The sequence below is a fragment of the Felis catus genome, chromosome E1 (genome assembly GCF_018350175.1).
Source record: "Felis catus isolate Fca126 chromosome E1, F.catus_Fca126_mat1.0, whole genome shotgun sequence".
NCBI lineage: Eukaryota > Metazoa > Chordata > Mammalia > Carnivora > Felidae > Felis > Felis catus.
The window spans coordinates 19,062,684-19,089,225 of NC_058381.1; the positions used below are offsets into that span (position 1 = coordinate 19,062,684).

At 50.8% G+C, this 26,542-nt stretch overlaps 1 long non-coding RNA gene across 2 annotated transcripts; it reads right to left on the reverse strand.

The window, feature by feature from the left end:
- Window positions 1-1,451: 1,451 nt before the first annotated feature.
- On the reverse strand, window positions 1,452-26,542 carry LOC102899080. 2 transcript variants are annotated; one of them, XR_891052.4, is made up of 4 exons: window positions 26,383-26,542; window positions 20,359-20,498; window positions 16,966-17,090; window positions 1,452-2,477 (listed from the first exon to the last, which is right to left on the reverse strand). It is a non-coding gene; the product is annotated as an uncharacterized LOC102899080 (long non-coding RNA). The 2 variants fall into 2 exon arrangements; XR_002738073.2 differs by lacking the exon at window positions 16,966-17,090.

The following is a 26,542-nucleotide window of genomic DNA, read 5'->3' on the forward strand; positions in this document are numbered from 1 at the left end:
AAGCAATGCTTTGCTTTCCTGTGTGCAATGCCTTCCATAAGTGACGATTCTATTCTACTTTATTCAAAAAATATACATTAGTCCTGAACCACTAAATTGATTTCATGATTCATTGATGAATCATAATCTGCGGTTTATTTTTTTTTTAATTTTTTTTCTTAACGTTTTATTTATTTTTGAGACAGGGAGAGACAGAGCATGAACAGGGGAGGGTCAGAGAGAGGGGGAGACACAGAATCTGAAACGGGCTCCAGGCTCTGAGCTGTCAGCACAGAGCCCGACGCGGGGCTCGAACTCACGGACTGCGAGATCATGACCTGAGCCGAAGTCAGCCGCTCAACCGACGGAGCCACCCAGGCGCCCCTAATCTGCGGTTTAAAAGCCACTTAAGGTGACAGACTGGAAGGAATATTTGCAAAACATATCTGACAGAGAGCTGTGGATATACAGATCTGTTAGGGCTTAAAGAAAAGAAACCAAAAAAAAAAAAAAAAAAAAAAAAGGAAGAAGAGGAAATGAAAGAGGTGCCAGACCAAGAATCCAATAAAAAACAGGAAAGGGGCACCTGGCTGGCTCAGTCAGTAGAGTGCGTGTGACTCTTGAGCTTAGGGTTGTAGGTTCGAGCCCCACGTTAGACATAGAGATTACTTAAAAAATAAAATCTTGTTTAAAAATGGGCAAAGGAGTTTAACAGGCACTCCCAAAAGAAGAGGGATGAACAGCCAATATGCACATGAGAAGGCAGTGAACATGAGTAGTCATCAGGAGGTGATATGCCATCGCACACCCACGAGAATGGCTAATGTGTAAAAGAAGTGACAATATCAAATGTCAGAGAGGATGCGGAGGAACGGCATTCGTGTGCTGTTGGTGGGGATGTAAAATACTCCAGCCACTTTGGAAACAATATGACAGTGCCCTATAAAATTAAACACACACGCACCATATGCCCCAACCATTTCACGTCTAGGTATTTACCCAAGAGAAATTAGCACGTATGTCTACACAAAGACTAGTACAGTGATGTTCATAGCACCATTATGCGTATTAGCCAAAAATGATAATGCAGGGGCACGTGGGTGGCTCAGTCGGTGAAGCGTCCGATTCTTGACTTCGGCTCAGGTCATGATCTCATGGTTCAGGAGTTCGGGCCCCACGTCGGGCTCTGTGCTGACAGTTCAGAGCCTGGAGCCTGCTTCGGATTCTGTGTCTTCCCCTCTCTCGACTCCTCCCTCTCTCTCTCAAACATAAATAAACACTAAAAAATTCCAAGAAAATAAGAAACAAACATGGTAATGTCAATGTCCACCGACAGATGAATGGATAAACCAGTTGTAGCACATTGGCATGAAGGAATACCGCTCAGCGATAAAAAGAATGAAATATTAACACATGCAACAATATATATAAATCTGTTACACATTATGCTGAGTATAGTAAGTCAAACATGAGAGATTATAAACAGTAATTTTATTTATATAAAATTATGGAAAGGACAAAGCGATAGTGACATAAGGCAAATCAGTGGCTGCCTGGGGCTAGGAGAGTGACTGCAAAGGGACTCAGGGGACCTTTAGGGTAACAGCCATGTGCCTATAACTGTACATAATTATCCACATCCATCAAGCTCTACACCTAGGATGAGTGAGTTTTATTACCTATAAATTACACTTCAATGAAACTATTTTGAAAACCTGGAAGACAGACTAGATAGGGGAGAGTTGGAAGGGGTGGGAGACGGAGGGGCAGAGGAGGGCTCCGTGGTGAGTCCACGGGCTAAGTAAGGGATGTGCACTGCACCAGAGAGTCATGCGGAGCTGTGCAGGGTTTCGAGCAGGTGGTGTCTTGATCCAATTTGTGTTTGAAGCCGTCACTCGGGCCACTCGGTGGAGAAAGGGTCTGGTGAGAGGAAATTAGGGCCGGAACTGAGGAGGGGTGGGGCTGCTCTGGGAGAGAGCCATGTAAGTGGTAGGAGAGGCTCCAGAGACAGGTTAGAAGGTCTTGGGAGGGAGGCTGGGAAGCCGTGGGGGGCATCTGAATGCATCGGACACTTCTGCCTTAGCAACCAGGGGGACGGGGATGCCTGGGGAGAAAGAGGATGGCATCGGGCTGTGACATCTGGCGTCTGAGGAAGTGTTGGGAGGTCAGGGCTTTTATTGGTCCAGGACTCAGAAGAGTGTTCGCTGAATGCAGTCTTGGGCGTCCTGGTTAAGTCCTGGGAGAGAAAGGGCAGCTGGGGGAGGGTGGGAAGGATGGAGAGTTGAAAGCGTGGTCTGGGAGAGTGAGTGGAGGGTGTTGGAAGGGTGAGTGGGAAGGGCTGGAGAGAATATGTCAGCGAGACCAGAGGAAGACAGAGGGGGTGTTAGATAGCGGTCAGAAAGGTCAGCTGCCACAGAGCAGAGCCGTCATGGTCACACGGTCGTGGTCACGGGGGAGGAAGCCTGAGATCGGACAGAAGAGCCGGGGCAGGAGCTCGCCTGCAAGAAAGAAGGGGTAGATGGTGAGGAGACCGCAAGGGAGCAGGGGAGGAAGCGAGAGGCAGGCAGCAGAGAGGGTGAGGAGTCCCGGCTCTGGTCTCTCGGTGCGGGCTCCCCTCCCAAACCTTCACGCTGCTGGGAGCAGCGGCAGCTTCTTCTTGGCAACCGGCTCGCCCTTACTCGTGCTTGGATTAACAGCAAATTCTAGTTTCCTTGCCGACTCATTTCCCACCCTTCAGGGAGTCTGGCAGGAGGCCCTGGCTCCTTCCCTGCCCCCTCCTTCCAGGCAAGAGTGAGCTGCAGAAGGTGTGCAGCAGGCTCAGGGAGACAGCGCCCAGGAAGCAGAGGGAGACCTGGAAGCCGTCCCCACACTGCTGCACAGACCTCCGGTGGCCGACCCCCGGAAGGTTTGGGGGGGCTGCCCAGCCAGTCTTGAGGCCCCAGGGGACACCTCTGCAGCCAGCAGGAACTCCCAGCCCTGCAGCTGGAAGAACCGCCTGAGAAAAGGGGGAGCTAAGAAAAATGACTCTCTGTTAGCCTTGACTGCTTCCGTGGGGAGAGGCAGGGCCCAGCCCTGGGCCTCCGCCAGGCTCCCTGGAGGGTGGGAAAGGAGTCGGCCTGGAAATTGGAATCTACCATTATCCCAGACGCCAGTAAGGGCAAAACGGTTGCCAAGAAGAGGCTGCTTCTGCTCCAAGCATCAAGAAGGTTTGGAAGGGGAGCCCGCACCGAGAGACCAGAGCCGGGACTCGTCACCCTCTCTGCTGCTGTCTGGCGCTGTGACCTTGAACAACCTGCTTACCCAGTCAGGGCTTGGAAATTCCACCCACTGACTCCGGCAGACACACGTTCACTCATGCATTCATTCGTGTTCATTCATTCACTCATTCGCGTTCGTTCATTCATTCGCCCAACAGGCATTTCTCCGCGTCAGCTTCCTTGGACAGAGATGTGCTCTGGGAAGAGTTAAGGCTTTGGAGCGAGAGACCTGAATTCAAATCTCCACCTGCCGCTTGCTAGCCAGGTGACTTTAGGCAAGCTATTTATTTCATTGCTGTGTGCCTCAGTTTTCTCTTCTGCAAAATGGCGGTAAGGATGCCTACCTCAAGGAATCCCACTGTTTTCCCATCTCATGACCAGCCAAGTACCATCTTCACACATATCTCTTCAAGTTCGAGACAGGGGAGTTAACACACATACACTAGACATTAAAAAAAAAAGGGGGGGGGTGCGCCTGGGTGGCTCCGTCGGTTAAGTGTCCGACTTCAGCTCAGGTCGTGATCTTGCGGTGTGCGGGTTCGAGCCCCGTGTTGGGCTCTGTGCTGACAGCTCAGAGCCTGGAGCCTGTTTCGGATTCTGTGCCTACCTCTCTCTCTGACCCTCCCCCGTTCATGTTCTGTCTCTCTCTGTCTCAAAAATAAATACAGGTTAAAAAAAAAAAAAAAACACCAACCTCACAAGGTAGGTATAGGGTCAGGTTAAACTAGACAAATAAGTCTTTAATGAACACTGAACACAGCAGCTATAGGTACACAGCAAGTGTCAGCCTGATGATGACGACGACGATGATGATGGGGACCATGACAACAATGATGATGATGATCTGTGAAGCCCAAGCCTGAGCCTGAAGCATGGAAGGCATTCAAGAAATTATAGTGATATGGTAGTTACCATTACTGTGTGTCATTGTGTTCTTATGTTACTGTTATTGCGTCGTTGGGTTACTGACATTAACAATCATAACACAACAATATCATCATACATAAGGTGCTTAAGGGCTTCCTGAGGCAGCAGCTACTCATGAAGGCTTTGCTTTTAATGCGTTTATTTCAGCGATGGCATCACCATGTGCCCAGCGCCTGACATCTGGTAGGTGCTCAGTGCACGTGAGTTTCCTCCCCATCGGCGGAGACCTCAGAGCATCCGGACCCTGGTGAGGGGTCCCTGGTCATCTAGGATGGACTTGGGCACCCCCGGATACCCAGGCCAGGGTGTGTGTGAATCTCAGGGTCCTGTGGAGGTCTCTACCCCGGGGCAGCTCAGGATCTGGATCTGTCTCACAGCTGCTGTCGCTAAAGGAGATGGATCTTTCCAGAAAACCTCAGGTCTAGTTCCAGACCAACCACTGTCCTCTCACCCCCAACTCCACGTTTCTCAGCCCGGGAGCCGGCTAGACTCTGCTCTGCCTGCCCAATATTTATATTCCCAGCTATTTATAACCCAGCCTTAGTGCAGCCATGGTGGGGCTGAGTGGACAGTGAGGAATCGGGCCTCCCATCATGTGGGCAGCCCCAGAGGCCTCCGGCACCCAGCAGAACATTTCATTTCCCAAACCATCTCTGTAGCTTTCTTTCTCCTCCCCTGGCTCTGGTCCAGCATCCCTGCGGCTTGGATGACATGGTTCAGTCAGAGGACATTTCGCGTGTCCCGATAACTGGTTTGGAGTCGCCTGGGCCGTGGGGTCCTGGTCTGATGGTGGCCTCAAGGTGCTGTGCTTCTCTTCCAAAGCCTCCCCAGCACTAAGGAGGAAGGCGCCCCCTGACGGCTTGCTGTGATGTGGAGGAGTCCCAGATCTGCTACTTACTAGCTGTGTGTCCTTGAACACGTTACTTAACCTCTCTGAGTCTCCATTTCCTACGCCGTACGATACAAAGAGAGTCCCACCGCAGAGTCCCCATCAGGGCCGAGAAAGTGTTTGAGGAGCTCCTGTAGCACAGTGCCTGGCACACAATCGTTGTGTCTCTTCCTTTTACCTCTCCCCAAACGCTGAACCCTGGATCACCCCCAGCCTGGAAACTCTGAATCCGCTCACTGCTCTTCACGCTTTTCCCGGGGTCTGCCATTGAAAAGGGGATCAACGTGAGGAACAGAGCCTGGGCCTCATCTCCGGCTGTCTGGGGGCTCCCTACCTACATTGTCTGAATCGGAGCTGGTCAAGGACACCAGCACTTCCAGCCTGAGCCTGGGTGACCGCAGAAACTCAGGCCCGAGGGGAGGAGGGATGATGGACGGGGCAGAGTGTGGCTGCGTGAGGAACTCTGGAAGCTCACAGCAGAAAGTGAGTTCTAAGTGGAGAGTTGGGGCCAGGCCCCATCCAAGGACCTCCTGGCCGCTCTGCTGAGATGCGGCCTCCGAGCGGCTTTGTGGCGGCACTGAGACCTGGCATCGTGAACGCGGATGGGTCTCCCACACGGGGCTCGAGCAGCACCCAAGAGCCTGAGGCTCAGCTGAGGAGCCCAGAAATCCCTGAGGGGCACGGTGAACACAGCACCTGACATTATCAATGGGGCCGGAACCTGAGAAATCCTGCTCACAGGGCCCGTTCATGGCTGGGTGGCCTGGGAGAGAAGCTTGGCCCAGGCTAAGGGCTAGTGTGTGTTAGGTTTTTCATCACACTTGAACAGGTGGACGCTGTGTGTGTGGCGATACAGGCATGGGTGTGGGGGGGGGATGGGAGCAGGGGTATGGGATTAAAATTTACTCCAGATCACTCTGAATCTCCTTAGAGACTCCCACTAGCCTGTGAGCTTTGGAAGGAAAGGACTGTATCTAGCCTGTTCGATGCAGTCCCCCAGGGTCCAGTGCACAGCCTGGGATGCTCACGAATGAGTGAAAGGACAAAGGAATGAATAAATGATGAGAGACGAAGAGCCGGCCAGACTTGGGCAGAGGAACAAGGCTCAGGAGCCCTTGGCCTGTTGTCCCCACTCCTCCCCACCCCTGGCCAAGCCACACCTTGGGATAGTAGAGGCAGCTGGTGCAGGGCAAGGAGCTTCCCAGCCCTGCTGCCTACAAGCTGGGTGACCCCTGGCTCGTTTACCGTCTCTGAGCTTCGTGATCCTTAAGGCTGTCTGGGCAGAGAGGTTTTTTCAGGCAAGTCAGTCAGATGGGTAAAAGGGCATAGCATGGCCAGCGCTCGCTGCACGGGCGTTTTCCTTGGCCAGGCAGGGGTGGGTGGGCAGAGACTCACCCTCCCACCGCAGCACCCTGCCCTGCTTTCTCTTCCTGTCGCAAGGCAGCCCCAGCTCCCCAGGACGGGCCGGCAGCCGCTGAGCTGCCTGCCGCCTGCTGGCCCACAGCCAGGCCCAGAGCAGAACCGAGGGCCGCCCCCGCCCCCCCCCCCCCCCCCCCCGATCCCTGTCATCCCTGCAACAGCCACTTGCTTTCTTCCTGCCTCCCCCGCCCCCACTGCCACCCTCCCTCTGTCCCTACCCTCCTTCCTTCAGTGACTTCCCCGCCTCTCTCTGCCTTCCTTCCAGACACCGTTCCAGCCCACTGGAGAAGAACAGAACAGAAACAAACCTCCTCCTCATCCCTCTTCTATTGTGGCGGTGCTCATGGCCCCCTCCTCATGGGCTCCTGGACGCCTGTCCCCACCACCCCCACCCCCTTCGCTCACAAGGCTCAGCCTGTGAGGGGAATGGGCCTTTCACCTGAGTGAAAATACCACTGATTCAGGGAGCAGAGCTCGGGGGGGCTGGCCTGACCTCCCGGTCCTGCTCCGCATCTCAGGTAGGAGCTAACTCCTTCCGGGATTTGGCTGCCTTTTCCCACAAACGTGGACCCACTCACCCATCTCTAGGCTCTGTGCCGCTCAGGCTGAGATGACAAGAGCCCGACCAGGGAGGTCAGCAGGGGCTTCTCAGTAGTACCCTGCGCCCAGGCACCTGTTGCACTCTCTCCAGAAAATACATCACAGAGCATCCCACTGGGGCCAACCCCCCTAACTTCAAAGCCGATGCAGAAAATGTGCAGACAAATAAACAAACATACGAAGAGACAATAAACAAAATCCTCTTCTTCATTTAGATAGAGTTTGTGCGAAGGGCGGGTCAGAGACTCTGGAAGGCCCCAGCATCCTCGCTTGAACAATAAGAAGTTCGGGGATTCTGGGCCGGTGGCTAGGGGAAGGAGGACAGATCAGAATAGTACAAAATACAGGCAGGGGCTAGAGCTGGTGAGGCCCGGGTTTGAATGCCAGTCCTTCAATTTGCTAGCTGGGTGGCCGGGAGCTGGGGATGTTGCCTCTCTACGGTCTGGAGCGTTTTCTTCCAGTAGAATAAAGTGAGATCTTCCCGAGCTGATCCTCCCACAGAAAACAACTCTAGACAACACACACACACCCTCAAAGTACTGGAGAATGAATAAAACCAAGTCGACCCTGGAAGCAGGGAATGACAGGGAGGAAGTTACCCATTTTTTATGGCTTTGATCTCGAGAGCAGGCCACACTTAGCACAGCACAGATTGAAAAACCTGTCTCTCCGGCCTAAAAAAACAGAGGACAAATTCAGATCAACCACGGCCACTGGGCAGCAGAGGGGGCAACCCCAGAAAGAAGAGGTGCAAAGGGGGAGACCCCCCAGATCCTGTGTATAACCGTGGCTCAAACCTCTGGCTGATCCCCAAACCACATATGCACGGGAGCAACTTCAGCGGGGGGAAAATGTAAACAAATAAACAAACCCCAAACTGAGCTGAGATTTGGGCTGCCATCCAAGAGCAGAGTTTGAAGGTAATGGCCTAATAAAACAAAAATTCAACACATTTTGGGAATATTACGGAACCCAGAGTCCCTTCAAAGTAACATCAACGATGTCAATCAGGACTACGTAATGAAGCCTCCATAAACCTCAAAGGGACAGCGTGTTGGTCCTCTTCTTTCTTTTCAGAAAGCTTGGGGAACCAGGACGCTTTCATGTGCGGTAACTGGGCCCCACGCTCCACAAGGACAGAAGCTCCTTTGTTCAGGACTTTGCCCCGTGTATCTCTTTACCCAGTATCCTTTGTCACCATCCTTTAATAAACTTGTAAATGAAACTGAGTGTTTCCCTGAGTTCCGTGAGTCACTCTAGCAAATGAGTCTATAGTGCAGGTGCCTGGGGCTTGTGACAGGTGTCTGAAGGGGTGAGGGGAGCCGTCGTGGCGGACCGAGTCCTTAAGCTGTGGAATCTGATGTCATCTCTAGGTACACCTTGTCCGAATTGCTTGGTGTTGTGTGTGGGGACCCGACCCCCAGGTACACATTAAAATCAGGTCAAAGAACTCTAAAAGAACCCCCCCCCATACCAAATGTGGTGGATGTTAATTCAGCACGTGGAAGCTGAACAGGCACTGTGTGGGGAGGAGACTGTTCATTCTCAGGGTGTGATGGAGGGCCGGCGGGGCCCCACGGAGAAGGCCCGGCTGCCCTAAGCACAGGGACAGAGGCCCAGACAGGATCCTGATTTGTGCTTGGTCACCAGACTGTCTTGTGCTTTTCCTGTCTGCTCTGTCTGCCTTCCAGCCTATAGGAGGGACAGCAGTGCAGGCAGAGGAGGGAGCCCAGGAGGGAGGCTTCTGGGCCTGTCCTGACCACTTGCACTGAACCCTGGGCTGGTCATGGCATTGCTCTGCAAGGCGTTCTGGACCCCAGCTGCCACCGAATTGACCTCATCTATAAAGCAGCGACTCAGTCTAGGGCCGAAAATCCCAGGCAAGGGCTGGAAGGACTGGAAGGGAGAGGAATTTTACTTACAAGAACAAAGCTAGAGGAAGACTCCCGGGGCAAAAAGCACAGCGTTTCCTTTTACAGAGCCGTGACCAAAGCCCCGTCTGTGGAAAGAACAGCCTTACCGCCTTATGATTTAAAAGAAAGGCCTCCGAGTAGGCACTCTGGGCTCCTTCCCGTGTCTAAGCCTATCCCTGGGGCAGGACGCCTTTGTAGAAAGAGCTCCTTGAAACCAAGCAGACTGGGATTCGAGCCGTGGCTCTGCCAGGTACCAAGAGTGTGGCCTCGGGCATCACCTCACCCCTCTGTGTGCCTTGTGTCTACCTCTGCTGCAGAGAGGCTGGTGAGAAATTGTTGTACATCTCTCTCTCCCTCCGGCTTCCCCACCCCCTTCTTACAGCAACACCCTTGATCTTCACTTGGAAGGTGTATCCCTCCCCGGCTCACAAGTCTGTGAGGTCAAGAAAGGACCCATACCTCATTTAGGTGGTACCTTAGGATGGGACCTGGAGCAGTTGGTAGGAGCCTCCACCCCTGTGACATTGCCCTCCTCTGGTGGAATGAGAAGCTCGGGAACAGACCAGTGACCTGAGCTGATCCTAGTGTGAACGGCTGGGCTTCTGCAAGAGTGTCCGGAAAAGAGGTTTCTGCTCTCCCACTGGCCTCAGAGCTCTAGAGAGTGAGCCTGCAGCCATATGGAGACTGGGAGTGGAGACCCAGGGCTGCTGGGGCGGCTCCATGGTGCCAGCCTCAAGGAGGGAAGAGCCGAGAGACAGGGGGCCTGGGAGACATCACTGCCTCAGGATCCAGCCATGCCTGAAGCGAGATCTACCCATCTTGGACTTTTGGTCACAGAACCAGTACATTTCCTCTATTGCTCAAGCCTATTTGAGTTGGGTCCTGTGTCACCTGGAACAAAAATGTCCTAATCAACTCAGATTAATAATACTCGTTTCAGCAGGTTACGATAGGACTCAACAGAATTCTTTCCTTAGGTTATGAGCTTTTTGAGGACCGGCACTGTTTGATCCACATGCGTGTTCTCAGTGGCTGACCCATAGCAGGTGCTCAAATGTTTGTAGAATGAGTAAATGTGTTTAATTGCCCCTAAAGCTTATAAGATTCTTTTTACTTTATTTTGTTTTTAAGTTTATTTAATTATCTTGAGAGAGAGAGAGAGCTTGAGCAGGGAAGGGACAGAGAGAGGAGGGAGAGAGAATCCCAAGCAGGCTCCACACTGTCAGTGCAGAGCCCGATGCGGGGAATCGAACTCATGAACCATGAGATCGTGACCTGAGCAGAAATCAAGCGTCATCAGGTAGTTAACCGACTGAGCCATTTAGATGCCCCATCTTTTTTTTTTTTTTTTTTTTTTTAGAGAGAGAGTGAGTAGGGGAGGAACAGAGAGAGAAAGAAGGAGACAGAATGAGAATCTCAAGCAGGCTCCACATCCAGTATGGATGGAGCCTGACACAGGGCTCGATCTCACTATCCTGGGATCTTGACCTGAGTCGAAATCAAGAGTTAGGCACTTCACTTAGGACATTTTTGACTGAGCCACACAGGTGCCCCAAAGATTCTTAACAAATGTTAGCTCATATTATGATCCCATCAAAGTTAACCTTATCTTCTCTTGTTCCATATTGCCCTTCTAAATGTGGAAAATGAGTCAACAATCCCATGCCTGGGTGCCCCAATTCATTAAATGACGAAGTTAGCAGCATCTGTTGACTGCCTGGTACATTCCAGTGCTGGGCAGAAGTCCGGTGATTAACAAGAATGACCCATAAAGCTGCTCCCATATAGTCCCAGCCACTACACGTAGTGTATGATAGGGGCACCTCGGTGGCTCTGTCAGTTAAGCATCTGACTTCAGCTCAGGTCATGATCTCACGGTTCGTGAGTTCAAGCACCGCATTGGGCAGTCTGCTGTCAGCACAGAGCCCGCTTCGGATCCTCGGTCCCCCTCCCTCTGCTCCTCCCCCGCTCTCTCTCAACAATAAATATTTGAAAATAAATAACTAGGGGTGACTGGGTAGCTCAGTCGGTTAAGCCTCTGACTTTGGCTCAGGCCATGATCTCGCGGTTCATGAGTTCAAGCCCTGTGTTGGGCTCTGTGCTCTGTGTCTCCCTCTCTTGCTCTGCCCCTCCCCCACTCCCTCCCTCCCTCCCTCTCTCTCTCTCTCTGAATAAACATTAAAAAACCTTTTTAGGGGCTCCTGGGTGGCTCAGTCGGTTAAGCATCCGACTTCAGCTCAGGGCACGATCTCGCGGTCCGTGAGTTCGAGCCCCACATCAGGCTCTGTGCTGACCGCTCAGAGCCCGGAGCCTGTTTCAGATTCTGTGTCTCTCTCTCTCTCTCTGACCCTCCCCCATTCATGCTCTGTCTCTCTCTGCCTCAAAAATAAATAAACGTTAAAAAAATAAATAAAATAAAATAAAATAAAATAAAATAAAATAAAATAAATAAAAAACCTTTTTAAAAAATAAATGATATAAGTAAGTAAATAAATAAATACAGAGTGTGTGATAGGTGACCGTGGAGATGAACAGCAGTGCTGTGGGGACACAGAGCAGGAGCAGCTCACCCTGACCTAGACGGTTAGACAAGGTTCCTCTGAGGAAGTGCTTACAGGGGCCCAAGGCTGGGGAGTGGGGGTGGGGTGGGAGAGGGCTGCAGGAAAAGGAAACAGCCAGTGCAGGAGCACGGAGAGAGAGAGAGAGGAGTGTGGCCCTGAGGAGGCCGGGAGGATGGAGGGGGAGGCCCTCTGAAGCCATGCTGAAGACTTTGGACACAGGCTTAGAGCAGAGCGTGACACATGCTCAGACTGGCACCGTTGGCCGCTCTCCGTGGCCGAAGCGTGAAGGATGGTGCTACCCACCCAGCGTTTGCATCCCCACGCCCCAATTCATGTGGTGAAATCCTAACCCCCGGAGGTGATGGTATCAGGAGGCGGGACCTTACGGAGGTGATTTGGTCCAGGGCTGTGGGATCAGCGCCCTTAGAGAAGAGACCCCAGACAGCCTTTGCCTCTTTCACCACTGAGGACGCAGTGAGAATACGGTCCTCCGTGAACCGGGACGAAGGCCTCACGAGACGCAGAATCCGCCAGCGCCCCAAAAGTGTGAGAAGTACATTTCTGTTTAGAAGCTACCCAGTCCATCATATTTGGTCACAGCAGCTGGAGCGGACAGAGACAGATGGGGGGGGGGGGTGGTGTGGACAGGACACCAGACACGGGGCAGTGGTCCCCAGGGAGATGCCGGGGGCCTGAGCCCAAAGGAGAGGCAAAGGGATGGAGAGAAGTGGGCTGGATCCAGGGGTGTTTCAGAGAGCAAATAGTGATGAGGACGACGTTGGGAAAGAGGGAAAGGGAGAGATCACAGGGCAGCTGGGAGGACGATGTGACTATTCCCTGGAAAGGTCTGGACAGGGAAAGGCAAGATGGGCAGTCACATCCTCCTCCTCCTCCCACCACTTAAGGAAAGCTCAGCGCAGGCCATGTTGTTCCCGGGCTTTCGGGGCAGGCAGAACAGCTGTGACCCCAGCTGGATGTCCGAGGGCAGCGCTGAAGTTGGGAGGAGGGAGGAGGAGACTGACAGCAGCTGTCCCCCACGCAAGAACAGGAGGACAGAGGCACAGAGACACAGCGAGAGAGAAGGAGAGACACTGGGGGAAGTGGACTTTTAAAAGCGTTGCTGCAGGGGTGCCTGGGGGGCTCAGTCCGTTAAGCTTCCGACTCTTGGTGTCGGCTCAGGTCACAATCTCACGGTTCGTGAGATTGAGCCCCACGTCGGGCTCTGTGCTGACAGTGCGGAGCCTGCTTGGGATTCTCTCTCTCCCTCTCTCTGCCCCTCCCCTGCTCTCTCTCTCCCTCTCAAAATAAATAAATAAACATAAAAAAAAAAAAGTGTTGCTGGGTTATCATTTATTCTCCGTGCTGGTTTCCTAGGGCTGTACCAAATCACCACAGACTTAATGGCTTAAGACGATCAAAATTCATTTGCTCATAGTTCCGGAGGCCAGGAAGTCTGAAATCAGGATGTTGTCTCCACATGGCCTTCTCTTCTCCCTCTCCTCTGTGTATCTCTTGGCCCACCTGGATAATCCAAAATGATCTGCTCTTTAGATGCTTAAAATTACAACTGCAAAGACCCTTTCTCCAAATCAGGTCACATTCACGGGTTCTGGGGCTTAGGAGGTGGACATATTTTTTGAGGGGGCCAGGGGAGGTACCATGTAACTGACACATTCCCTTTTAGCATTTTCTTAAGGGATGACAGTGAAAATTTCAATCACTTAAGAAAAAATTTTTTAATGTTTATTTTTGAGAGAGAGAGAGAGAGAGAGAGAGACAGAGCTCGAGTGGGGGAGGGGCAGAGAGAGGGAGGGAGACACAGAATTGGAAGTAGGCTCCAGGCTCTGAGCCATAAGCACAGAGCCCAACTTGGGGCTTCAACCCATGAGCTGTGAGATCATGACCTGAGCCGAAGTTGGACGCTTAACCAAACTGAGCCACCCAGGCACGCTCACTTTGTAATTATTTTCATTATAACAGCTTTATTGGGATATAATTCATATGCCATAAAATTCAACACATTCAAGTATGCAATTCGGCGGTTTTTAGTATATTCACAGAGTTATGCGGATGTCGCCACACTTTTAGAACATTTTTATCATCCCCCAAATGGTTTTTAGTACCCATTAGCTGTCACTGTCAATCCTGCCATCTCCCACAGCCCTAGGTAACCACTGTTCTATTTTCTGTCTCTGTAAGTTAGCCAATTCTGGACGTTTCATATAAATGGAAGCACATGTGTTCTTTTGTGACTGGTTTCTTTCACTTAAGTATAACGTTTGCAAGGTGCATCCATGTGATGGCATGTTTCAGTATTTCATTCAGTATTTCATAAGGACAAATGATATTCCACTGTATGGATATACCATATTTTGCTTATCCATTCAGCAGTTGATGGACATTTGAGTTGTTTCTACCTTTTGGCTATAATGAATAATATGGCTGTTATGAACGGCCATGTACAAGTATCTGGATGGTCCTATGGTTTCATTTCTCTTGAGTGTATATACCTAGAAATGGAATTGCTGGATCAAACGGTAACCCTGTGTTTCACTTTTTGAAGAATACCCACTTTGTTTCCCAAAGTGGCTGCACCATTTTACGTTCCCACTAGAAGTAGACGAGGGCTCCAATTTCTTCACATCCTTACCAACACTTATTATCTGTCTTTTCCATTATAGCCATCCTGGTGGGTGTGAAGCAATATCTCATTGTGGTTTTGATTTGCATTCCCCTGATGGCTAATGGTCTCCAACATCTTTTGATGTGCTTCTTGGCCGTTTGTATAGCTCCTTGGAGACATGTCTATTTAGATGCTACTTCCCATTTTTAACTGGGTTATTTGTCTCTTTATTATTGAGTTCCAAGAGTTCTTTATGTATTCTAGGTACAAGCCTGTTAACTGATAAATGATTTGCAGATGTTTTCTCCCATTTGTGGGTCATTTTTTTTTTCTCTCATAATAGTGTCCTTTGAAAAACAAAAGTTTTTGATCGTGATGATATCCAGGTTATCTACTGTTTCGTTTGATTGTGCTTTCATAGTCACATCTAACCAATGACAAGTCCAAGGTCATGAATCTTTACCCCACGTTTTCTTCTAAGAGTTTTACAATTTTAGCTCTTATATCTATTTTATAAATGTATATTTATTTATTTATGTTTTTGAGAGAAATAGAAAGGGAGCACAAGCGAGGTAGGGACAGAGAGACGGAAACACAGAATCCGAAGCAGGCTCCAGGCCCTGAGCTGTCAGCACAGAGCCCGACGCAGGGCTTGAACCCACGAACTGTGAAGTCATCACCTGAGCCAAAGTCAGATGCTTAACCGACTGAGCCACCCAGGTGCCCCTCTAATTTTTTTAAGTAGGCTTTATGCAAATGTGGGGCTTAAACTTGTGACCCCGAGATCAAGAGTCGCATGCTCTACCGACTGAGCCAGCAAGGTGCTGTTTGATTATTTTTGATCCCTACGCAATGTTTTGAGAGTGATAACGCCTGGAAAAGGTCCACAGGTGGCAGCTGAGGAAGCTGTGGTCGTGAGAAGGTCTGTGTGGCCTTTGAAGAAGACCTTCCCCATGCCTTTCCTCCCCTTTCCCATTACTGGTGGTCCACACTCGATGGGATGCTGTCATCCGAGGGTGGGGTGCTCCTCGTGGAAGGGAGTCCTCCAACCCAGCTGAGAGGCCCGTTACAGATCTGCAGGGGTGGACACAAGCTATAGATCAAAACTGCAGGGAGAGAGTCGAGGACCAGAGAAGCCGGTTCTCCGGAATCCTCCCCAAACTGAGGGAGCTGGAGCAGACCGCCAGTGAGACGGAACATGTGGTCAAAACAAAAGAATCCGCCCACCAGATTTATCTAGATGTGGGAAGACAGATAATGCCAAGCATCGGTGAGAATGTGAAGCAACTAGAACTCTCATACCCCGCTGGTGGGGGTGGAAACTGCCACAGCCACTTTGGAAGGTGGCAAGTCGCTGCTAAAATAGAGTACACGCCTCGCCTACGACTCAGCTTTTCCCAGACAGAGGTGTGCACACGCTCTCCACGACGTGGACAAGGAATGCTCGCGAAAGCACTAGCCTGAAAAAGCCAAACCTGGAAACACCCCCAAAGTCCACCAACAGCATAATAAATGAATGAATAAATGAATAAACTGTGGCACGTTATATCATGAAATTTTATACAGCGGTGAGGATGAATAAGCCACAACGTGAATAAATCTCGGGAATGCAGCATTAAGGAAAAGAAGTCAGGTTCAAAGGGCATGTATTACATTATCATATCTATATAAATTAAAAGGCAGGAAAATTTTTTTTTTTCAACTTTTTTTTTTTTTTTTTTTTTTTATTTTCGGGACAGAGAGAGACAGAGCATGAACGGGGGAGGGGCAGAGAGAGAGGGAGACACAGAATTCGAAACAGGCTCCAGGCTCCGAGCCATCAGCCCAGAGCCCGACGCGGGGCTCGAACTCACGGAGCGCGAGATCGTGACCTGGCTGAAGTCGGATGCTTAACCGACTGCGCCACCCAGGCGCCCCAAAGCAGGAAAGTTTTTTAAAAAATTCTTAATGTTCATTTTTGAGAGAGAGAGACAAAGAGATAGAGAGACAGAGCATGAGCAGGAGAGGGGCGGAGAGAGAGGGAGACAGAAACCAAAGCAGGCTGCAGGCTCTGAGCTGTCAGCACAGAGCCTGACGTGGGGCTTAAACTCACGAACGGTGAGATCATGGCCTGAGCCGAAGTCAGGTGCTTCACTGACTGGGCCACCCAGGTGCCCCAAAGGCAGGAAAATTTTTTTTTAAAAAAAGCAGGAAAACTAATGGTGATAAGAACCAGAATAATGGTCACCCTTGGGGAGAGCAGTGACTAGAAGGGGGCTATTTACATTTTCTTTTTTTTTTTAAGTTTATTTTTTTATTTTGAGAGACAGAGCAGAGGAGAGGAAGTGACAGGGGGAAAGAGAGGATCCCAAGCAGGCTCTGCACTGTCAGCACAGAGTCCCGATGTGGGACTCAATCCCATACCCATGAGATGATGACCTGAGCCGAAATCAAGAGCCGGACGCTTAACCGACTGAGCCACCCAGGCAACCCCTGCATTTTCTTTCTTTATCTGGGTGCTCCTTGTAAGTCTTGGATGTGTTCACTTTGAAAATTCACCCAAATGTACACTGATTATTAGTCTTTTTTTTGGCATATTTGTTAAATCATAACATTTACAGAAAAAAAAAAAAAAACAGAAGGAGCAGAAGCTGGGTGTGACACAGTGGTCAGGGGTGGGGTGGGATGATTGTCATGTACGGCTGGCCCAGGGTCATGGTTCCTCTTTGATCGTTGTTGTTGGGGTTCTTTTGTTTTTAATTTTTGTAAGTTTTTTTTTTTAAGTAGGCTCGACACACAACATGGGGCTCAAACTCACGAGGCTGAGATCAAGAGTTGCATGCTGTACTGACTGAGCCAGCCAGGTGTCCCCCGGGGTTCCTCTTACGTGTGGTCGACACACTCTCAGCAGACGGGGGGCAGGTGCTCACAAGCGGCAGAGCCCTGGCACGCGGATGTGCGGAAGGTGGAGAGCAAATTAGTTAATGAATCTCTTCCTTCCTTCCTCCACTCCCTTCCTTCCTTCTTCCTTCCTTCCTTCCTTCCTTCCTTCCTTCCTTCCTTCCTTCCTTCCTTCCTTCCTTCCTTCCTCCCTCCCTCCCTCCCTCCCTTCCATCCTTCCTTCCTCCCTCCCTCCCTCCCTCCCTTCCTTCTTCCTCCCTCCCTTCCTCCCTTCCTCCCTTCCTCCCTCCCTCCCTCCCTCCCTCCCTTCCTCCCTTCCTCCCTCCCTCCCTCCCTCCCTCCCTCCCTCCCTCCCTTCCTCCCTCCCTCCCTCCCTTCCTTCCTCTCTCCCTCCCTCCCTCCTTCCCTCCCTTCTTCCTTCCTTCCTTCCTCCCTTCCTTCCTCCCTCCCTCCCTCCCTCCCTTCCTCCCTCCCTCCCTTCCTTCCTTCCTCCCTCCCTCCCTTCCATCCATCCTTCCTTCCTCCCTCCCTCCCTCCCTTCCTTCCCTTATTACAGTTTCAGAACCCATTTATTGAATATTATCGAATAGTCACATCAGCCAAGCGCTAAGTACACAAAGCTAAGTAATTTACAATCCCTGTCCTCTAGGAGCTCATGGTCCAGTGGGGAGAGCAGATCTAAAAAGAAATGAGTGTAGGGTGCCTGGGTGACTCAGTCTGTTAAGTGTCCGACTTTGGCTCAGGTCTTGATCTCAGCATTTGTAAGTTCAAGCCCGTATCAGGTTCTCTGCTGCCAGTGCACAGCCCACTTTGGATCCTCTGTCTCCTCTCTGCCCCTCCCCACTGACACTCACTGTCTCTCTCTCTTTCTCAAAAACAAATAAACATTTAAAAAAAATAAATAAAAGTAAAAAGAAGTCAGTGCAATCTAGAGGGAAAGAGGCCCTGAGAGGAATCCATCCCGACAGTATGGCCAGATTAGGCCGGTTGGGGATCAGGACAGGAATGGGCGACAGTCAGGGAAATATTCTCAAAGGAGGTGACACAGGACCGAGGACCTTAAGCAGGTACCAGTGTGGCAGGCTGCAGAAGGATGTCCTGGTAGACAGAACAGCCAGCTTGGCTCCCCTCCCCTTGGAACTAGACAGGATCAGGAGGTGGGAATGAAAACGAGGGGAGGGGGGCAGGTCAAGAAGCAAGGAGGAGGGGCCTGGAGGTGACTCCACGGTGTTGGAGGATACGGACGACTGTGCTCTTGACTCCTGGCTAGAGAGGAATCCAAAACGATCCCAGTAGCAAGAGGCTGAGATGATTTTCGGAGTTGTGGAGTCTCAGCTGTGAAGTGCACAGATGGCCTTCTCCTCGGCGGTCCAGGCCAGCAGAGCAAATGTGCAAATCCGGCCGGGTGTGAGGCAGTACGGAGTGGTGGGGTCTGTGGACCTTGACTCTCCTCAACCGCTCACAGCTGTTCAGATTTTGTTCTTTTCTTTTTTTGCTTTTGATGTTTATTTGTTTTTGCGAGAGAGAGAGACAAATGCACCTGGGGGAGGGGCAGAGAGAGAGGGAGACACAGAATCCGAAGCAGGCTCCAGGCTCTGAGCTGTCAGCACATTTCCTGACACAGGGCTTGAACTCACGTACCTCGAGATCACGACCTGAGCCGAAGTCAGATGCTCAACTGACTGAGCCACCCAGGCGCCCCGGGATTTTGTTGTTTTCAACATGTGGTGCAGGCCCCACAGAACAGTCTGGTCGCTGAGTCCCATCCAGCACTCGGCTGCCCGTTTGCAGCCTCTGGACAAACTTATCTCCAAGGCATTTCCAGTTACAGCGAGTGATTTCTGTAATCGAGGGTGTGAGTGATGAGGGCATTGCTGAACATCTGTGGTCACACAAGGTGAAGTGTCCTCCGAGTTTCTTCCTTTCCTGACAGCATCTCTCAGTGCACAGGGCTACCCTGGGAGCCCTTCGCAGCTTTCCATGTCTGTCAGGGGCAGAACTCGGAGAAGTCGGTTTTTCACTGTGGAAAAATACTGGCAACCCTAACAGGTCTGGATCCAGGTTCTGGAAAATCCCGCGGCCAAGGGCCTTGGATGCACAGATGTCCTGTGACCAGGGCAGGAAGACTTTTGGAGTCTGCAGGACGAGGCGCCTTCTTCTCTGGGAAGACCTACTATGTGCCAAGTAATGGGCTGGTCCCTAAGCTCATGGCAGCCGCATAACGGTACCTTAGGATATTTATTTTGATTAACCCTCTTTCAGAGGGATGCTGTGTTTTAGAGAAGTTAAGTGACTTGCCCGAGGCCTCACCATGGCAAGCAACAGAGCCACTGAAGCTAGAACTCCAAGCCACTGGAGAATGGTCTACGACAACCATACCCTTGAGGATGAGCCCGTGTCTGGTCCTAGATTCAGAGAGGGGAGGTGACCCCTTTCAGGCCATATAGCTAGTGGGTAGTATATTAATTGTTATTCACCCTCCATTTATTTATTTATGTATAACATTTTATTTATTTATCTTGAGAGAGAGAGTACAAGCAGGGGAGGGGCCGAGAGAGAGGGAGAGAGAGAGAATCCAAGCAGGCTCCGTGCTGGCAGCGCTGAGCCCCACTGGGGGCTCAATCCCACGAACCATGTGATCATGACCTGAGCTAAAATCAAGAGTCGGACGCTTGCCCGGCTGAACCCCCCAGGTGCCCCCACCCTCCATTTATTTATTCTTTCAAAAATTGTCCTTGAGGGTCTGCTCTTTATTCAGGTACTTTCTGAGCACCTGCCAGCCACTGCTCTAGGCTCTGTGGACACAGCAGTGGACAAAACAGACAACGACCCCAGGCCTCACTCGGTTCACGTTCCAAAGGCGGAAAGAGGTGGTGAACAGATAAACAACTAAGCTAGGGAATCGATGGGGAAATGGGAAGTCCTGCGGGAGAAAAGAAATGGGGGAAGACAGATGGGGTGTGTAGGGGGTGCTGCTGGGTTCAAGAGGGGGGTGAGGCAAGACCCCGCCGACAAGGCGACGTTTGAGATAAAACCGGAGGAAGTGAGGAAGGGAGCCCTGGCCGTTTCTGCGGAAGGGAACAGCGGAGGCGCTGAGGTGGCATGGGTCTGACGTGTGGCGGAGGCCAGTGTGGCGGGAGCAGGAGGGTGAGGGGGAGAGGGGACAGGTGAGGTCGGTGAGGGCACGAAGGTGGGGGATCTGGGGGCCAGATGATGCCGGGGCCTTGCAGGCCACTGTGCAGACTGGCTTTTACTCGGAGTCAGTGGGAGCCATTGCGGGGTTCTGAGCAGAGGAGTGATATGACCTTACCTGCTTCTCCTAGGATCACTCTGGTTGCCGGGTGGGGAGACAGACTTCACGGGGCAGGAGCCGGGCCACCGGTCGGGAGGCAATCACAGTGACCCAGGCAGGAGAGAATGGGGCGCAGGCCAGGGGGCAACGGCAGGGATCTGGTGGATTCAATACAGCAAATGAGGCAAGGGGAAGAGGAATGATAATATCAGAGTTTTGGACGGAGTTACTGGAAGGATGGGGTTGCCACTTCTGCCACGAGAAAAAGCATGCGAGGAGAAGGTTTGGGGAGATTCAGAAGTTCGGCGTTGGGCATGGTAGTTGGGGATGCCTCTTGGGTTTCCAAGTGGGGATCCTGAGGCAGTACCCTGCAGGGAGTATGGGGAGAAGTCAGGACATGGGAGCCTGTCCGTGAACTTAAAGAGCTCTCTGGCTGGCTGGGAAGGGACCACTGACACTGGATAACCTGTGGGAGTCCTTGGCACTTAGGCGCTATCCGTTAAATGGCAGTGATTATTATGATGTGGCCTTGCGGCTCCAGGCTGACCGGGGCTTGGAAGGGGAAACCCCAGCACTTTCCACATCTTTCCAGTTCCCCTTGGTGAAATCGAGTGACTAATATCTATTCCTACCACCCCTTCCGGGCCGTTGGAAGAACAGAAATAGGAGTTTTTGCACGTAAATGTCTTAAAAGATGCTTCCACAAAGGAAGGGTCTCCAGTGATGACAGCTGGATGGATGGTTTGAGCTGGGACCTTCTCTTTCAATATCTTCAACCTCTTTGTGAAGAAGAACCATCTTTCATAGCCCCCAAACCTTGAATTCATGGGTGTGGCCAGAGGAAGTGGGGGCCAGAACTGGGAGGGGCAGACGTTGGCCAAGAAGTTTTCAGAAGAGTGGGAGGTATAGGAAGGGAAGGGCTTGACCTAGCTGCTCTCTCTGTATCTATGATGCGTCTATTGACATATGTCTGTTTTAATCTACCTATATTTCTTTTTTTTTTTTTAATTTTTTTTTCAACGTTTATTTATTTTTGGGACAGAGAGAGACAGAGCATGAACAGGCGAGGGGCAGAGAGAGAGGGAGACACAGAATCGGAAACAGGCTCCAGGCTCCGAGCCATCAGCCCAGAGCCCGACGCGGGGCTCGAACTCACGGACTGCGAGATCGTGACCTGGCTGAAGTCGGACGCTTAACCGACTGTGCCACCCAGGCGCCCCAATCTACCTATATTTCTAGTGAATTAGTAAACATTTATGTAGCACTCGCTATTCAACTCTCCCAGCAACCCTGCAAAGCCGTTGTCATTGTCCTTCTGAGATGAGAAAACTGTGGCTCAGAGACTTTTCAAGGTCACAAAGTAAGCAAATAGTGGAGGAAGGATTCTGCGTTTTGGGAGATGCCAAAGGCCATTGCCTCCCACCATACTAGAAATCCAGGTGGGGCTCAGGGGTGGAAAGACTCAACTGGTTTGGACAGCTAAGCTGACATGTGACCCTCAGCATTCGTGGTTTGCAATGCTCTCACACATCTAGGAAAGTCTGCAGAACATGCCAGCTGGAATTTGAGAATCCCTTTCCCACTTTCCTCATAGACTGGGGGTGCCTGGCTGGCTAAGTCAGTAGAGCATATGACTCTTAATCTCAGGCTTGTGAGTTCAAGTTCCACACTGGGTGTAAAGATTACTTAAAAATAAAATCTTAAAAAAATAATAATAAAAGGGAATAGACTAGAACCAGGGAAGTTAAGGGAGTTGCCCAAGATCCCATTTGACCCATTCAACATTCAACATTCTTTTCAAGAATGATCTCATCTCTCCACAAAGGGCAAAGCCTGGCCCCTGGGCTAAAGGAAGCCAGAAAGAATGGATGTTCTTGAAGCTCCTATGCTATGTGCTAGGCATTGTGAACACATCATCTTGCAACAACTCTGAGAAGTAAATATTTTTATCTTCATTTTATAGCTGAAGAAATCGAGGTTCAGAGAAGATGATTGGCTGAGGACGTGGTGGAGGTGGGATTTGAACCCAGATATGGCTGACTCCTGACTCTGCTAGGTTCCCTCCACTGCAGTTCACTGTCTCATCAGGGACAGCCAGGCCACTGGGTGGAAGGCAGGGTTAGGTCAAAGCTATTCTGCCCCTCAGGAGGAAGTGCAGACTAGCCAGGAATAATTCATGGCAGACTCCATTTGCCATGAGTTTCTCCTCCCAAGGCATCATGGTGGCAGAACCAGGAATAGGTGGTCTCAGAGATGCCCTGTGCTTCGTTCACTATTTCTTTCTTTTCTTTCCTTTTCTTTTTCCTTTTCTTCCTCCCTCCTTCCTCCCTCCTTCCTCCCTCCTTCCTCCCTCCTTCCTCCCTCCTTTCTCTTTCTTTCTTTCTTTCTTTCTTTCTTTCTTTCTTTCTTTCTTTCTTTCTTTCTTTCTTTCTTTCTTTCTTTCTTTCTTCCTTCCTTCCTTCCTTCCTTCCTTCCTTCCTTCCTTCCTTCCCTCCTTTCTTTCTTGTAGGTTCCATGCCCAACATAGGGCTTGAACTCACGACCCTGAGATCAAGAGTCACATGCTCTACCAACTGAGCCAGCCAGGTGCCCTTCTTTTTCACTATTTCTGCTTCAGAGCAGCAACCTTGAGGTCCATCTACCTCAAGCTCTCATCCTAATGGTGGACCCCCATTATGCTATCCCCTAGAGTGGTATTTGAGCCCCTGCTTGCTCACCTCCACAGACAGCAAGCCCACTCCCCACAAAGGCAGCTCTGCCAGGGCTACCATTCCAAGCTGTGTTGGCCCAGGTCCTCCAAGCCCCCATCAGTCTATTGATAGAAATACAGCCCCATATAACAGTAATTGGCTTTCTCTGGCTCTGTCCCCAGCATTCCTGCAGACATTCCTAGGGATGCCCTGAAGGTGTCTCACAGGTGCTCTACCTTTGGAGCTACGCTTCCCAGAATGAAACCACCTGCATTAAAAATGCTGAGTTTTTATTTTAAAAAAATGTTTAACATTTATTTATTTTTCAAGGGAAACAAATGCAGAAATGAACTACTGGGACCTCATCAAAATAAAAAGCTTCTGCACAGCGAAGGAAACCATCAACAACACTAAAAGGCAACCGACAGAATGGGAGAAGATATTTGCAAATGACATATCAGATAAAGGGTTAGTATCCAAAATCTATAAAGAACTTATCAAACTCAACACCCAAAAAACAAATAACCAACTGAAGAAATGGGCAAAAGACATGAATAGACACTTCTCCAAAGAAGACATCCAGATGGCCAACCGACACATGAAAAAATGCCCAACATCATTCACCACCAGGGAAATACAAATCAAAACCACAGTGAGATACTACCTCACACCTGTCAGAATGGCTCACGTTAACAACTCAGGCAACAACAGATGTTGGCGAGGATGCGGAGAAAGAGGATCTCTTTTGCCTTGTTGGTGGGAATGCAAGCTGGTGCAGCCACTCTGGAAAACAGTATGGAGGTTCTCAAAAAATTAAAAATAGAACTATCCTACGACTCAGCAAGTGCACTACTAGGTATTTATCCAAGGGATACAGGTGTGCTGTTTCGAAGGGACACATGCACCCCCATGTTTATAGCAGCACTATCAACAATAGCCAAAGTATGGAAAGAGCCCAAATGTCCATCGATGGATGAATGGATAAAGAAGATGTGGTGTACATATACAATGGAGTATTACTCGGCAATCAAAAAGAATGAAATCTTGCCATTTGCAACAACGTGGATGGAACTGGAGGGTATTATGCTAAGTGAAATTAGTCAGAGAAAGACAAAAATCCTATGACTTCACTCATATGAGGACTTTAAGACACAGAACAGATGAACATAAGGGAAGGGAAGCAAAAACAATATAAAAACAGGGAGGGGGACAAAACATATTTCTCTTAAATATGGAGAACAAACAGGGTTACTGGAGGGGTTGTGGGAGGGGGGGATGGGTTAAATGGATAGGGGGCATTAGGGAATCTACTCCTGAAATCATTGTTGCACTATATGCTAACTAATTTGGATGTAAATTTAAAAAATAAAATAAAATAAATAAATAAACATTAAAAAACACAAATAACAGAATTTTTGCAACTGATGCTGACAAGTACAAAAGGAGTTCTGAAAATTTATATTATGTATATTTTGCAGTGAAATCTCAAGAAGAACATAGAGATTAATAGGATTATTCTGCAAAGTGAAAACAGTCTGCATCTGAGGCATGTTATGTATTTTAATAAAACTATGCAGTGTATGAATGTAAAAAAAATGTTTATTTTTGACAGAGAATGAGCAGGGGAGGGGCAGAGGGAGAGGCAGAGAGGATCTGAAGCGGACTCTGCACTGACAGCAGGAAACCCAGTGTGGGGCTCGAACCCAAAAAGCATGAGATCATGACCTGAGCTGAAATCAGACACTCAATCAAGCCACCCAGGTGCTCCCCAACTGCTGACTTTTTAAAAAACCAATCCTCAGTGTCCATAGGAGGTATGCAGCCAAATTGTCAAGAAGCCACGGTTGATAAACCGTGCTGATGCTCCTTCCGGCATCTTCACAAAACTGTCCCCTCCTTTTTGCAGTACTCCTGGGACTCAGATGTGGGCACCAAGGATCCCCTCCCTAAATCATCCTTTTCCCCTTGCCCTGTCATCAAACCTCTTTTATCTTCTTCAACTCTCTTTCCTTAGCATGACTTTTTCCCAGGGAGCCCTTATTGGCTTGTGCAAACAGACCCTCAAGAACCTTCCGCCTCCAGGCCTGTTCTGATAGACCTAAATCCTAGATTCAAATCAACCTCGGCAAAAATAATAATAGCTAACATTCTTTCATTGGACAAGTATTTATTGGGTTCCTACTTTGTTCCCGATAGCATTCTAGGCTATAAGTTCTTATCATGCACTGGGCAGCATTATAAGGACCTTCCACATATGAGCTCATTTAATCCTACAATAGCTCCGGTGAGGAAACGCAGGCACCAAGAGGTAGGTAAGTTGCCGAGTAATAACCATAACCACCATTTATTGAGTCTTCTCTCTAGGTCAGATACCAGACCAGGCACAATGCATTCATTCCCCGGGGCCGCACAGAAGGAAGTGGAGAGGTCTGGGGTAGGCCAGGTGCGGTGTGAGCCCTAGCTCACTGGGGCGGCCCTCACTTTACTCCTTCCGTTTGTCCTAAAGGAAAGCACCCTTCGATGGCTGAAATGCCCAGACTGCAGTGAGTTTCCCTGCCTCCCTAGAACCTGGAGGGAAAGCAGAGGGGAGAGGACCGGGTCCAGAGGTGCCTGCACTGCGTGCAGAGGGGCAACCGGTGACAAGGTCAGTCAGCGAAGGGAATGGGGAGATCCGCCCCAAACAGTGGACTCCAATTGCTTCCCAGGAGGAGCCCAAGCTGCAGGGGGCGCCCGCGAGCCGATATTCCCCGCCCAGTTCTCGGCCACCCCTGGCCGCCGGGACCGCCGCCCAACGCTCAGACGCCGGGAGCCGGAGCCAGAGCCCGGCCGGAGCGGAGGGAGGGGGTCTCCTGCAGGTTCCAGGGGTGACCATGTTTCGGGGCCCACAAATAATCAGAATCGGGAATATTTCTGCCTACTTTGTACTGGAAACAGCAGTACACGACGTGGGGTGGCGAAGAGGATAAATGTAACACCTGCGGGTCTGTGGCAAACCCACGAGCCTGGGGCGGGGCGGACAGAGCTGGCTGCGCCGCCTTGGTCAAGACACACCCCTGCCCCAGGTCTCAGTTTCCCCATCCGTGACTGTCAGCGTGTAGCTCCCTCGAGCCGGGCAGGTGGTGGGGAAGAGCAGGGTCAGAGGTATTCCCCGGTCCCCTCCCTCGGCGCTGGTTCCGGGCGGACACGGGTGGCGGGGACGAGGGAAATCGGCTCGCGGGCGCGGGGGGGAAAGCGTTGCGGGCTCTGGCGCCCCCTGCAGGTCGAGAAACGCCGCGCCGCCCGGAGCCCTCCGGGGAGGGCGGGCTCGGCTGCGCGCGCGCTTGTGTCACTGTGGGGGACGGAAATGACTCACCGCTCCTCTGGGCCAAGGGGCGGCCGGGGCGAGTGCTGAGACGCGGCCACAGGAACCCGGGACAATGGCGGGAAGCGAGAGGAATGTGGGCCTGGCTGCCGAAGCGCTGCCACTGGGTGCCCCAGACCCGGGCCCTGAGGAGGGGCGGAGCGAGGCGAGG